This window comes from Aegilops tauschii, chromosome 4 (assembly GCF_002575655.3).
Source record: "Aegilops tauschii subsp. strangulata cultivar AL8/78 chromosome 4, Aet v6.0, whole genome shotgun sequence".
In the NCBI taxonomy this organism is placed as follows: Eukaryota; Viridiplantae; Streptophyta; class Magnoliopsida; order Poales; family Poaceae; genus Aegilops; species Aegilops tauschii.
The window spans coordinates 497,710,583-497,723,299 of record NC_053038.3 but is presented as its reverse complement, the minus strand read 5'-3'; the positions used below and the strand labels follow the sequence as shown (position 1 = coordinate 497,723,299).

The 12,717-nt window shown below is 45.3% G+C and overlaps 1 pseudogene; it reads right to left on the bottom strand.

The window, feature by feature from the left end:
- Positions 1 to 10,644: 10,644 nt before the first annotated feature.
- Positions 10,645 to 10,790, bottom strand: LOC120963669 (small nucleolar RNA Z247; annotated as a pseudogene).
- Between the last annotated feature and the right edge of the window lie 1,927 nt (positions 10,791 to 12,717).

The following is a 12,717-nucleotide window of genomic DNA, read 5'->3' as shown; positions in this document are numbered from 1 at the left end:
CGCATTGAGTGGAACGAAATTCAAGTTTGTGGCGTTTGTATGGACGGAGATTAGGATAACAAGCATACCCAAAAATTCTTAGAGAATTGTAATCGGGTTTATGATGAAACAATTTTTCCAAGGGAGTAATATTGCCGACTTTGGTAAGAAGCCGATTGATAAGATAGGTTGCAGCAATAAAAGCTTCATCCCAATATTTGAGTGGCATTGATGCATGGGCTAAAAGAGATAGGCCTACTTCAACAATGTGACGACTTTTACGCTCGGCAGAGCCATTTTGTTGATGAGCATGAGGACATGAGACATGATGAGCAATTCCAATATTACGAAAGAAGGAGTTGAGTTTCTCATACTCCCCTCCCCAGTCACTTTGGACTGCGAGAATTTTTCTGTCAAACTGACGTTCAACAAGCTTCTAAAATTCTTGAAAAATAGAAAGAACTTCAGATTTAAACTTAAGCAAATATATCCAAGTAAACTTGCTAAAGTCATCAATAAAACTGACATAATATTTTTTTCCTGCCAAAAGAATCTCTTGCATGACCCCATACATCACTAAAAATAAGTTCCAACGGAGCATGAGACACACTATTTGACCTAGGATAAGGAAGTTGGTGACTCTTTGCACATTGACAAACATCACACACAGACTCAATATTAGAACTAGACGACAATGCAAGATTGCCTTTATTCACTACTTGCTTGACTATGACCGAAGAAGGGTGTCCTAATCTTTGATGCCATCTTGCCAAGGAGGGCTTGACGACGGAGTATACTTGATGACGACGCTTCCGACTAAATGCTCCGTATGTAATGGGATACAAGCCTCCAATGCATCTACCATGGTGAATGAGCTCCCTCGTTGCCCGATCCTTTATGAAAAAATACGTGGGATGAGTTTCAAAGAAGACATTGTTATCGGAAGTTAAACGAGACATAGATGCAAGGTTTTTGTCGGCTTGTGGAACACGAAGAACATCTTTTAGAACAAGATCACGTTTAAGATTAGGGGAATTAATAGATGGTTGACCAATATGAAAAATATCCATACCTCCACCACTTGCGGTGTGAATCTGATCATTGCCAAAGTACTTCTCCCTCATGGATAGCTTCTCGAGCTCATTGGTGACATGATCGGTGGCTCCTGAGTCAGCGTACCAGATGGTACCATCTACTCCTTGCTCCAGGAATGCTGCTGCAACAAGACGAGTGTCCGGAACAAAGTCCTCATCGTAACGATGCCAACAGTCCATGACTTCATGGCCTGCACTAGTAGAAAAAGGGCCTATTGTCCCGGTTCGTGAGGGCCTTCTGTCCCGGTTTGTGAACCGGGACTAAAAGGTCGTTACTAATGCCCTTGGCCTTTAGTTCCGGTTCTTACATGAACCGGGACAGAAGGTCCTCCACGTGGCCGCTGCGGCCAGCCTAGGACGGGGGGCCTTTGGTCCCGGTTGGTGACACCAACCGGGACCAATAGGCATCCACGTGTCAGCATCTGGCTGGAGCTGAGGTTTTTTTTGAAAGGGGCTGATTTAGGGGTTTTGGGGGTTAATTTAGGTTGTTATTAGGTAGCTATTAGAGAGAAGTGTCCTCTCTTATATCTTCATGCTTGGTTTACTAACGCTACGTACTGCTATGCCTAAACATGGCTTAGATTGAAGTGAAGGCAACATGTGGTGCATGTCGAAAGTAATAATAATCCTAACTTGATCAAGTTTGGATTGTACTACTTTCGACATGCACCACACATGCATGTTGCCTTCACTTCAATCCAGTCCATGTTCATTTCACCCGCTGATATATAATAACTCTTCATGCGCGCATCATGCATCATCATATATAATAACAAGTCCTACTAATCATCATCATATAACTTCTACTCGTTATTAATAACAAGTCATACGATCATCATCCTCATAGTCATCGAACCAACCCTACTTAATTGTTCTTAGCACATGATCATCAGTATTAGGTAGGAGCGAAATACCCTCTTTAAGGTAAAATAGCATAAAACAATATAGACCCTGACTCTCCATTATGGAGAATGGAGATCATCCTGTCTCCAATTCTTGCGCTTAGCTTCCTTTTGCTTCCAAGAACCTCCTTGCGACTGTCCATACATTTTTTCCATTCTTTGATTTGCGTGTCTCCACTTCTTTTAGAAATCCGGTATGGACAGTTGAGATTCGTAGGATGACCTGGTTGTATGTTCAAAACATCAAGCCTACCATTCTGATACATCAAATGAGGCACACAATCCTCTGGGATTATCTGTTGAAAAACATAGTAATAACTTCATAGTTAGCAATGATGTACTAGTTTTAGAAGTATGCAAAATATGCACGGATGTCGTAATAGTAAGAAATCTTACCAGGGTATCTCCATAGTATTTACCGTAGTTCAACACGTGCACTAGTGGCACGTATTGACCATAATGTGGAGGAGTTTTACAATAGATATTGTAATTCTCAAGATCAGTACAAAATCCGACCAGATGAGTTTTCTCCTTATAAGTTAACTCAGAGCCATCGGTGTAGTAGGTTCTGTCTACCATGTTCCGCACATTGTTTGAACAATCAAAATAAGCTGTCAATGAAAATAAGCTGTCAACTATTTTGAAATGAACAATATAAATTAGCTAATAACTATGTTTGAGAAACTCACATAGCGGTAGAATTGGAGGCGTATCAACAAGGACCCAAATGTCCATATTGTCTTGCTCGATGTCAGGATCACCAAGATCCATGGTGACAAGCATACCCTCATCAAAATCATACATCTTGCAAAATGCTTCCCAATTTTTGCAACCAAAATAGGTTACGCTCTCAGAATTATACAGATTTACTTCAAAATCTATATCATGATGGGTCCTTAGGTGAATTTTCTTTGTTTCCATACTTCCATGGTCTTCAAAACCCATCCTCTCCAAGACGTAGCGTCTTGCATGGCATGGGATAAGCTAGCCGAATTGTAAAAGATGAAAAGTACACGTTGAAATAGTTGAAGTCATGCTTAATTACGAAAAAATAACACTTGTCGTCGTTTCGTACCGTTTCAACATCGAAGGTCTCCTCCAGCTTAATACTGAAGCGCCGATCTTCGTCCAGGTGAGGCCTGTCGCACTGACCTCGGTCGTCGTGGCACCAGTCGCACTCCCCCGGGAGACTTTCATCGTCCGAGTACGACATTTCCTATGTTCATAATTCAAATATTAAACGTCTACAATTAAATATATGTACTAAAAAACCTAAGTTAGATCATTATTATTCATCACGGGTTGACTATCGGTTTGTCGAGTCTTTTCTTGAAAACTCTCAGCTCACGTGGTCTATACATTCGATCGTTGGTGATGGTCTCTCCTCCATTTGTCCCCGAGTGCATTACACCAAAATGTCTAGCACACGGGAATAAAGGAGAAGCGACCCCCATGACAACAGTCGGGATTCTTCGTCCTCTCATATATATATGGTGGAACTCTCCCTCACTGATTCCTCTCTGACATTTGCGACCGTCGGTGATGGTAGCTCCTCCTTTCGTTCTTGAGTGCATTACACCAAATTGTCTAGCACACGGGAACGAAGGAGAAGCTACCCCCACGACAACAGTCGGTATTCTTCGTCCTCTCATATATGGTGGAGACTCGACAGACTTACAGTCAACCCGAAATATCGTTTAATTATCTTTCTAAAAGAGGATTTGGCTAGTCTCACCTCGATGTCGGACGGGGCGGTGACGGGGACGACGACGGGGATGATGGAGGGGCCGGGGGCTCCTAGATTTCTGCAAAAACAAAAACCCTATAAGCTATCAACTAATCATAGTGCTCTCCAATTTTAGCATTCAAAGTAGGAGTAGTTTTCCACTTTGAGCATTCAATAAGCAAAATCAAATCATAAAATAAAGTAGTATTCAAATTAGGATGCATTCAATTATAAGCAAAACTATATCATCTCCATGCGTCCGTACATCGTCGAATATTATCACTAATACACCTCGAATACTATCATACATATAGCATCGCTAGTACAGCTAGAACAGTAGCGCCCGACGGGTATCGGCGCGGGCGGTGGACACCCAAAGGGACGGAACCATCACAGGATCATAGCTCCAGTGAGATCCCTGAAGAACCTGCCAGGTATTGTCGAACCTGCCCTCCAACGCAACCATGTAGCGACGGACGTGCTGGTCCTCCTCGCTGACACGGTGACGTACCACCTCCGCAGTGTCCGGAAGCCTCGGCGCCGTCACTGGCCCACGCGACCGCCACCAAACAAGGATCGAGTCAACAACGGGCTGACTCCTCACCAACCTACACCCACCGGAAGATAGCACCTCCCAAAACCAGCCCGGCGGAGCCCAGTCCCGGACATGGCCCCTCTGATCAAGCCGGCCTCCTCCGCCGAGTCGACGACGAGGATGCGGGATAGGCATCGTCGACGTCGATGCGGGAATAATTGCTTTAACTAAAAAAACAAACTAGTTCTATTCATTTCCTAGCTAAAAATAAACTACTTCTATTGTAAAATAAACTAGTTTTGTTAAATCAACTAGTTCAACTACTAATTAAGCACTTACTAAAAATAAAATACAGTAGTTTTATTAATTAATCAACTAGTTCAACTACTAAGCACTTACTATAAATAAATAAAATAAAGTAGTTCTTACTAAAAATAAACTACTTCTATATATAGTAAAAAAAAATTAATAAAATAGTTTTATTAATTAATCAACTAGTTCAACTACTAAGCACTTACTATAAATAAATAAAATAAAGTAGTTCTTACTAAAAATAAACTACTTCTATATATAGTAAAAAAATTAATAAAATAGTTTTATTAATTAATCAACTAGTTCAACTACTAAGCACTTACTATAAATATATAAAATAAAGTAGTTCTTACTAAAAATAAACTACTTCTATATATAGTAAAATTTAATAAAATAGTTTTATTAAATCAACTAGTTCAACTACTAAGCACTAACCTAAAATCGATATCTACTAATAATTAACCTCAATAAAAAATTAATACATATATGAAAAAAACGTATATAAACAAAAAAAATTCTATGAACATTATATTCATACATACATAGCCACATCCATTCATCATATAGCTACCACATACTCATATATATACATTATATATATGAAAAAATGCAATGAACAAAAAAATAATACAAATTATATGAAAAAATAAACAAAGCCGTGGCGTGGCGGCGGCTCACATCGGGCGACGGCGGGGGCGGCGGAGGGCGACGGCGTGGGTGGCGGAGGGCGACGGCGACCGCGGCGGGCCGGGGGGACCGTGATGGTGACGTACGGGCGACACGGCTCGGGGGCGTGCGGCGGAGGGCGACGGCGACGGCGGCGGGGGGCGGAGGACGACGGCGACGGGCGACAGCGTGGGCTCGGGGGCACGGGCGACGGCGACGGCGGTGGGGCAGCCTGGCGGTGTAGATCGAGCTCGCGACGTCGTCGGGCGAGGGGAAACTGGTGATGGAAATCTGAAAATTTCCTAAGTGTTGGCTTATATAGCAAAGGCTTTGGTCCCGGTTCGACGCACCAACCGGAACCAATGCCACCTTTAGTCCCGGTTGGTGGCACCAACCGGGACCAAAGGCCTCTTTTCTGCAGCCCAAAGGGTGGGAAGCAGAGGGCTTTGGTCCCGGTTGGTGGCACCAACCGGGACTAAAGGGTGGGCATTGGTTCCGGTTGGTGCCACCAACCGGGACCAAAGGGGAGCATTGGTTTCGGTTGGAGCCACCAACTGGGACTAATATGCTGGCGCGGTGCGGTGGGAAGTTTAGTCCCACCTCGCTAGCTGATAGAGCTCAGCACCTGTTTATAAGCTGCGTTGCAGCTCAGGTGCTGAGCTCCTCTCTAATATGCAGGCATTACATGCCTATCCTTGTCACTGCCATGTTGGGCCTATTGGGCCTGCGGGCCTGCATCCTGGCCCATGTGTAGATGGGTTTCTAGTCGTATGTAGGCCGTGTGGCACATTAGGCGGCATTTCTTTTATTTTTTCCAATATTTTTTTGTTTTTTGAATTATTTATTTTCTTTTGATTTTTGCTTTATTTTTTATTCTTTTTGCTTTTAGCTCAGAATAATTATAAACTTTCTGTTACTCCATTAGTTTCCAAATTTGAATAGTTTAAATTTTAATTCTTTACGAAAATACTAGAGGTTTATAAAAGCTTTTATAGTTGATTCCTTTTGCTATTAGAGTTTATAAAAGCATTTCAAATGAACTCTGAAAAGGTTGAAAGTTTGCATGGTATCATCATTTCATCCACATAGCATGTTCAAGAAAGTTGAGAGGGTTACGGCAAAAACTGGATGCACTTCGTGTACAAAACGGACAATCTCTTTCAAAGTATCAGGATTTCATATGGAAACTCGTCTGTTACAAAGGGATTTCATTTTTTAAAACTTATTTGAACTCCTGACTTTTTGTGTGTTCAAAATGCACCATTCAAAGCCACATCATCATTTTTCAATCCTTTCTGACTTCATTTGTTATTTTTCATGCATTTACTAATTATTTTGAGCTATAAGACCCTAAAATTGAAAAGCATTTCAAATGAACTCTGAAAAGGTTGAAAGTTGGCATGGTATCATCATTTCATCCACATAGCATGTTCAAGAAAGTTGAGAGGGTTACGGCAAAAACTGGATGCACTTCGTGTACAAAACGGACAATCTCTTTCAAAGAATCAGGATTTCATATGGAAACTCGTCTGTTACAAAGGGATTTCATTTTTGAAAACTTATTTGAACTCCTGACTTTTTGTGTGTTCAAAATGCACCATTCAAAGCCACATCATCATTTTTCAATCCTTTCTGACTTCATTTGTTATTTTTCATGCATTTACTAATTATTTTGAGCTATAAGACCCTAAAATTGAAAAGCATTTCAAATGAACTCTGAAAAGGTTGAAAGTTGGCATGGTATCGTCATTTCATCCACATAGCATGTGCAAGAAAGTTGAGAGGGTTACGGCAAAAACTGGATGCACTTCGTGTACAAAACGGACAATCTCTTTCAAAGTATCAGGATTTCATACGGAAACTCGTCTGTTACAAAGGGATTTCATTTTTTAAAACTTATCTGAACTCCTGACTTTTTGTGTGTTCAAAATGCCCCATTCAAAGCAGAGACTGATTTTGAATGGTGCATATTCAACACACAAAAAGTCTGTAAAGATCGCCAACCCCAACATAAAAAAATGAGCATAGATGCGCTTATAGAGAAAATTCAACCTATATTCATAATAAATTTCTATGAATTTCAGAGAAACTCACTCTGAATTTAGGTCAAATTCCCTGTATAAGGGCATCTATTTTCATTTTGAGAGGAGCTCAACAAGGCAGAGAGGGACAGGCTTATAAACCGGTGCGAGCGCCCTTCGGTTGGCGAGGTGGGACTAAACTCTGGCCGCAACGAGGACCAACCCTTTAGTCCCGGTTTGTGGCACAAACCGGGACTAATGGTCATGGGTCAGGGGCGACGCGCATTGGTCCCGGTTCGTGCCTTGAACCGGGACCAAAAGGTCCAGACGAACCGGGACCAGTGGCCCGGCCGGCCCCCTGGGCTCACGAACCGGGACTAATGCACCCCATGGGTCCCGGTTCGTGCGGAACCGGTGAAAGAACATGCGGTGCCCCCATGTTTGGTTTTGGTAATTGATGACAATCTCTATGGACTAATGGTTGCCTTGAGTTATATTTGAAGGATTTGTCCATAGGCAATTCTTGAAGTCCATGTGTTGGTTTCAAGGAGTTTATGTGGTGACCAAGGTGTTATTAAGGAATTATCCAAAAATTGGTCATGTGAGAGTAGAGCTTATTGCAAGCATGTCTTGAAGAAGAAGATTGTGTGATCATTCATGTTTACCTTCAAGACATCATCCAAATGAAGAGAGTTGGAAAGAGTCAAGGTTGATCAAGACTAAGTCAAGAGTGAATCAAGTTGATCAACACACAAAGCGCACAAGATGTACCGAGAGGGATCAAGCGATCCCATGGTGTGGTAAGCATTGTCAATTACGCTTTGTGTACTAACCCATGATCTTCGTGAGAGTTCTGTGTGGGGTTAGGTTGCGTTGTGCAAGTTCAAGTGAAGCATCATGAAGAGATCAAATGCTTGAAGCTTGCCGTCCATTGTGGCGACAATGGACTTGTGAAGATGTTGCGGTGTGCAAGTTCAAGTGAAGCATCATGAAGAGATCAAATGCTTGAAGCTTGCCGTCCATTGTGGTGACAATGGACTTGTGAAGATGTGCGGAAGAGTGGCTCACCCATAGTGGAGTATGGGGGAGCAATCAACTAGTCTTCATCGAGCCAACACAACCGAGAAAGGTGGTCCAACTTGAGGGAGTCAAGATCGTCATCATCTAGCTCAAGTGGACCATGTGCAAGGCAAAGGTTTGCTCTTGATAGGTTTTCTATTTTACCGGTCTCATGATGGTAGTTGGGAGACCGGGTTATAGGATCGATTGCCGTACTATCAGGGGGGGCTCCCGATGAGTAGCTTGATCGTATCGTTCATAGAGAGCTCAAACCATTGCATCCTTGCATCATCTTTATTGGTTCTTGTTTGGTTCTTCTCTTTGTGAGTTTTGGAGCTTATGGTCATCTTGATGACAAGCTCGAGTTCATCGAAAACGGAGTTCACTCGCATCTTCTATGATGTTTTTGATGTTGGAGGTTATGCCGTTTCTTCTCGGTTGGAGGTTTCACTCCTCTATTTGTTGGCATACCTCCCCTGCCTGTTTTGATGCTACTCGTCTTTCTCAATCCAACAAGCTTGAGTTTGCTCAATTCGGAGCTCATATGCAGAAGTTATGGCAGTTTTGATTTCCTAGCGGTAGTACCGCGGGCCGGAGCGGTAGTACCGCTTGAGTGCTACAAGCGGTAGTACCGCTCCAGAGCGGTAGTACCGCTGGTAGCCCCCAGCCGTAGTACCGCTGCGGTCTCGTGCTAGTACCGCCTCGATTCGAGGGGTCTTTTTCGTGTCGGGTTTTACGGTACTAGCCGCGGCAGTGGGGGCCGTAGTACCGCTCGTTTGCGGTAGTACCGCCCTGCCACCGCGGTAGTACCGCTCTGGGCCCAGCGGCAGTACCGCGAGGGGGAGCGGTAGTACCGCTTATAGGGCCAAGCGGTAGTACCGTTGGCCGAGCGGTAGTACCGCTCTCTGCGGGGCTGAAGTGGGGGTAACGGCTGGATTTCTTCCCCCACTATATAAGGGGGTCTTCTTCCCCAATGAACCCGATCTTTTGAGCTCGTGTTCTTCCCCCATTGTTGACCTTCTTCGAGCTTGCTAACTCTCAATCCCTCCATGGATTCTTGCTAATTTTTGAGGGAAAAGAGAGAGGAGATATAGATCCACATTTCCACCAATCACTTTCTCCTCTTTGTGAGGGGAACCCCTTGGATCTAGATCTTGGAGTTCTTGGTGTTCTCCTTCTTGTTCTTCCTCTCATTTTCTTCCCTAGCATTAGTTGCTTCGGTGGGATTTGAGAGAGAAGGACTTGGACACTCCGTGTGCCCTTGCCATTGCATTTGGTGCATCGGTTTGAGTTCTCCACGGTGATACGTGGAAGTTACAAGTTGAGAAGCTTATTACTCTTGGGTGCTTGGTGCCCTTGAGCTTGTTCCTCTTGGGTGCTTGGGCGCCCTAGACGGTTGGTGGTGTTCGGAGCTCAATCATTGTGGTGTAAAGCTCCGGGCAAGCGTCGGGGTCTCCAATTAGGTTGTGGAGATCGCCCCGAGCAATTTGACGGGTACCGGTGACCGCCCCCAAGGGTTGCCAAAGTGTACGGGTTCGGTGACCGCCCCCAAGGGTTGCCATTTGTACGGGTTCGGTGACCGCCCTCAAGGGTCCCTTAGTGGAATCACGGCATCTTGCATTGTGCGAGGGCGTGAGGAGATTACGGTGGCCCTAGTGGCTTCTTGGGGAGCATTGTGCCTCCGCACCGCTCCAAACGGAGATTAGCATCCGCAAGGGTGTGAACTTCGGGATACATCGTCGTCTCCGCGTGTCTCGGTTATCTCTTACCCGAACCCTTTACTTATGCACTTTACTTTGTGATAGCCATATTGTTTCTTGTCGTATATCTTGCTATCACTTAGTTGTTTATCTTGCTTAGCATAAGTTGTTGGTGCACATAGGTGAGCCTAGTTGTTGTAGGTTTTGTGCTTGTCAAATTAACCGCTAGGTTTATTCCGCATTTGTTCAAGTCTAAACCGTAATTATTTTAAAGCGCCTATTCACCCCCCCCTCTAGGCGACATCCACGATCTTTCAACCGGGACTAATGGGCTGGCCAGGCTCGAACGAAAGCCCTGTTTTCTACTAGTGCTGCCTTTTTGCAAAGTTGACACCGAACGCGACCATTGGAGGAGGACCCAGAGGAGGCGTGATTGGTGCTATAGCCGCCCCCTCCAGATCGTGAGTTGTTGCTGTAGTTGCCTCCGTTTGGGCGCGGACCCTGGCTGTTACCGCGGCCACGCCCGCCGCTGCTGTTGCCCCGACTCTTGCCCCCCTGGTGATCGCGCCCCCGAGCAGACCCGCGACCACGAGAGGCGGCATTAGCTGAAGACTGCCGCACGTTCATCCCGTGAAGAAGATTCAGGCGCGCGTCAAAGCTTAGCAATTGGGTATTCAGCTCCTGGACGGTCACAGGCTCCACGCGCGCAGCAAGGGCCGACACGACCGGGTTGTAGTCGAGGTCGAGGCCGGCCAGGACTTGGGAAACAATCTCGCCGCTTGTCATCGTCGATCCAGTGCATGCGATCTCATCTGAGAGCGCCTTGATCTTGGCCAAATATTCCGCCATAGTCAGGTTTCCTTTTTTCAGATTGGTGAGCTCAATCCTTGTGTTTATGGCTTGAGCTTGGTTTTGGGCAGCAAACATGGCATGGATCGCTGCCCATACCTCTGCCGGTGTCTGAAGGGTGACCACCTGCGCAAGAATCTCGCGAGACAATGAACCCATCAGAAAACCTTGGACTTGCTGCTGTTGTGCATACCAGAGGACGCGGGCGAAGTTCGCAATCTGCTCCTCCTTGCCATCTTTGGTGATGGTGAGTGTCTCCGGCGGCGCTTGGCTCTCCGGATCGAGGTGGTGGCCCATCTGCGCGCCCTTGATTTGGGGCAGCACAATGGCCTTCCACATGAGGTAGTTTTGCCTCGTGAGCTTCTCCTGGGGTGGTGATCCGATGGACATAGGATAGGACGAGGTGGAGGAGGAGGGTGCGAAGGTGGAGGCTGATGCCATGGATGTGGAGAGGGCACCTATGGTGCTGGCTTGGGTGGAAGCGGTGGTCATGGCGAGGGTTTTTGCGGGAGGGCTAATACTAGATGCGATCCTCTTTCGATGTCTGGGAAGAAGATGCTCTGATTACCATGTAAGAATATTTGAGAAGCGTTAAACCCTTTTCTCGGGTACTGATGTTGCCGTGGCTTACAAGCAGATCGATCGAGAGACCAATCAGGAATACAGAGAGAGTCGGTAACGAAGGAGAGAAACAGAAGAAGAGATAGAACAGGATTCTAGTTCAAACAACTAGTCCTATCTCATTACAATGTACTCTAACAGGGGTGTCTTGCCAGACCGCCGAGTAGGCGAGTTTGGTGGAAAGGCGTTTGCCCTCCCCTGCATATTCTTTTTGTCTGGTACCTGCGTATCCAAGTTAACTGAGACTAAAAGAGCACGTAGAGCAACCAGTTCCTTTTCCGCTGCGTGGGATAATTGAGGAGCTAGGTCTAGATTTAGTTCTGTGGAAGCAAGCACCCGAGCGGTGGAGGCGGCCTATCTAGTTGAATGTGAAAAGAGAGCGGGGAAAGTACAAGCTAGAGAAGTTTGGGTGTTGGGGACCCAAAGGTCGTGCCAGAAGGAGGTGGTAGTTCCGTTGCCCACGGTTACCGAGGTGATTGCCCGGAAGAATTCCAAGCCTTTGAGAATATCGCGCCAAACCGGAGTAGCCGAGGGGTTGTATGGTTCCAAGTCATGGTGGGGGGACCATCCATACTTGTTAATGATATAGCTAGAAGCGGTAGGGAGGCCAGACTCATGGAGAGTGGAGAGGTGTTTGAGAAGCCAGCAGAGGGTTCATCATATAAGTATGGAATGAGTTGGCGCTACACACAAAAATTGCTTGGGTTCACACATTACTCCAACGACCACAACACCAGAACCACAAATTGTTAACCGGTGTTGCTACTTGACCAGGCAAAGTGATCACTGCATATCAGTTCGTGCCAGAATTCGAAAGAATGGAGGTGCAGATAAGTAACTCGTGCAGTTTGAAGTCTGAAAAAAAAAGAGAATATCATAGTCTCTACTATGAAGAAATAGCACATCAAGAAAATTCATCAGGAGATCATGCAGCCTGAATCTGAAGAAATAGGGAGAAAATTGCAGCCACAGTGTCAGATCTGAGCACCAAACAAATTATGACATCCACACTAGACACAAGATCCACTGCACTGCATGACACCTGAACATAGAGTGCACAGTGCACATCAGAAATCCTAGCGAAAGCTAGGAACAAAGATTGATCAATGAGATTGGACAAGCTCGAACACAGTGAAGAATGTTGTCCGGGAGAATGGTGGTGGATCTGGCCGTGTGGCTGGCTTCCGCTGGCCATCGTCGGAAGATCTTGCCGTGGTAGCTGAAGTGATAGGCAACTTCGGCTACTTTTCTTG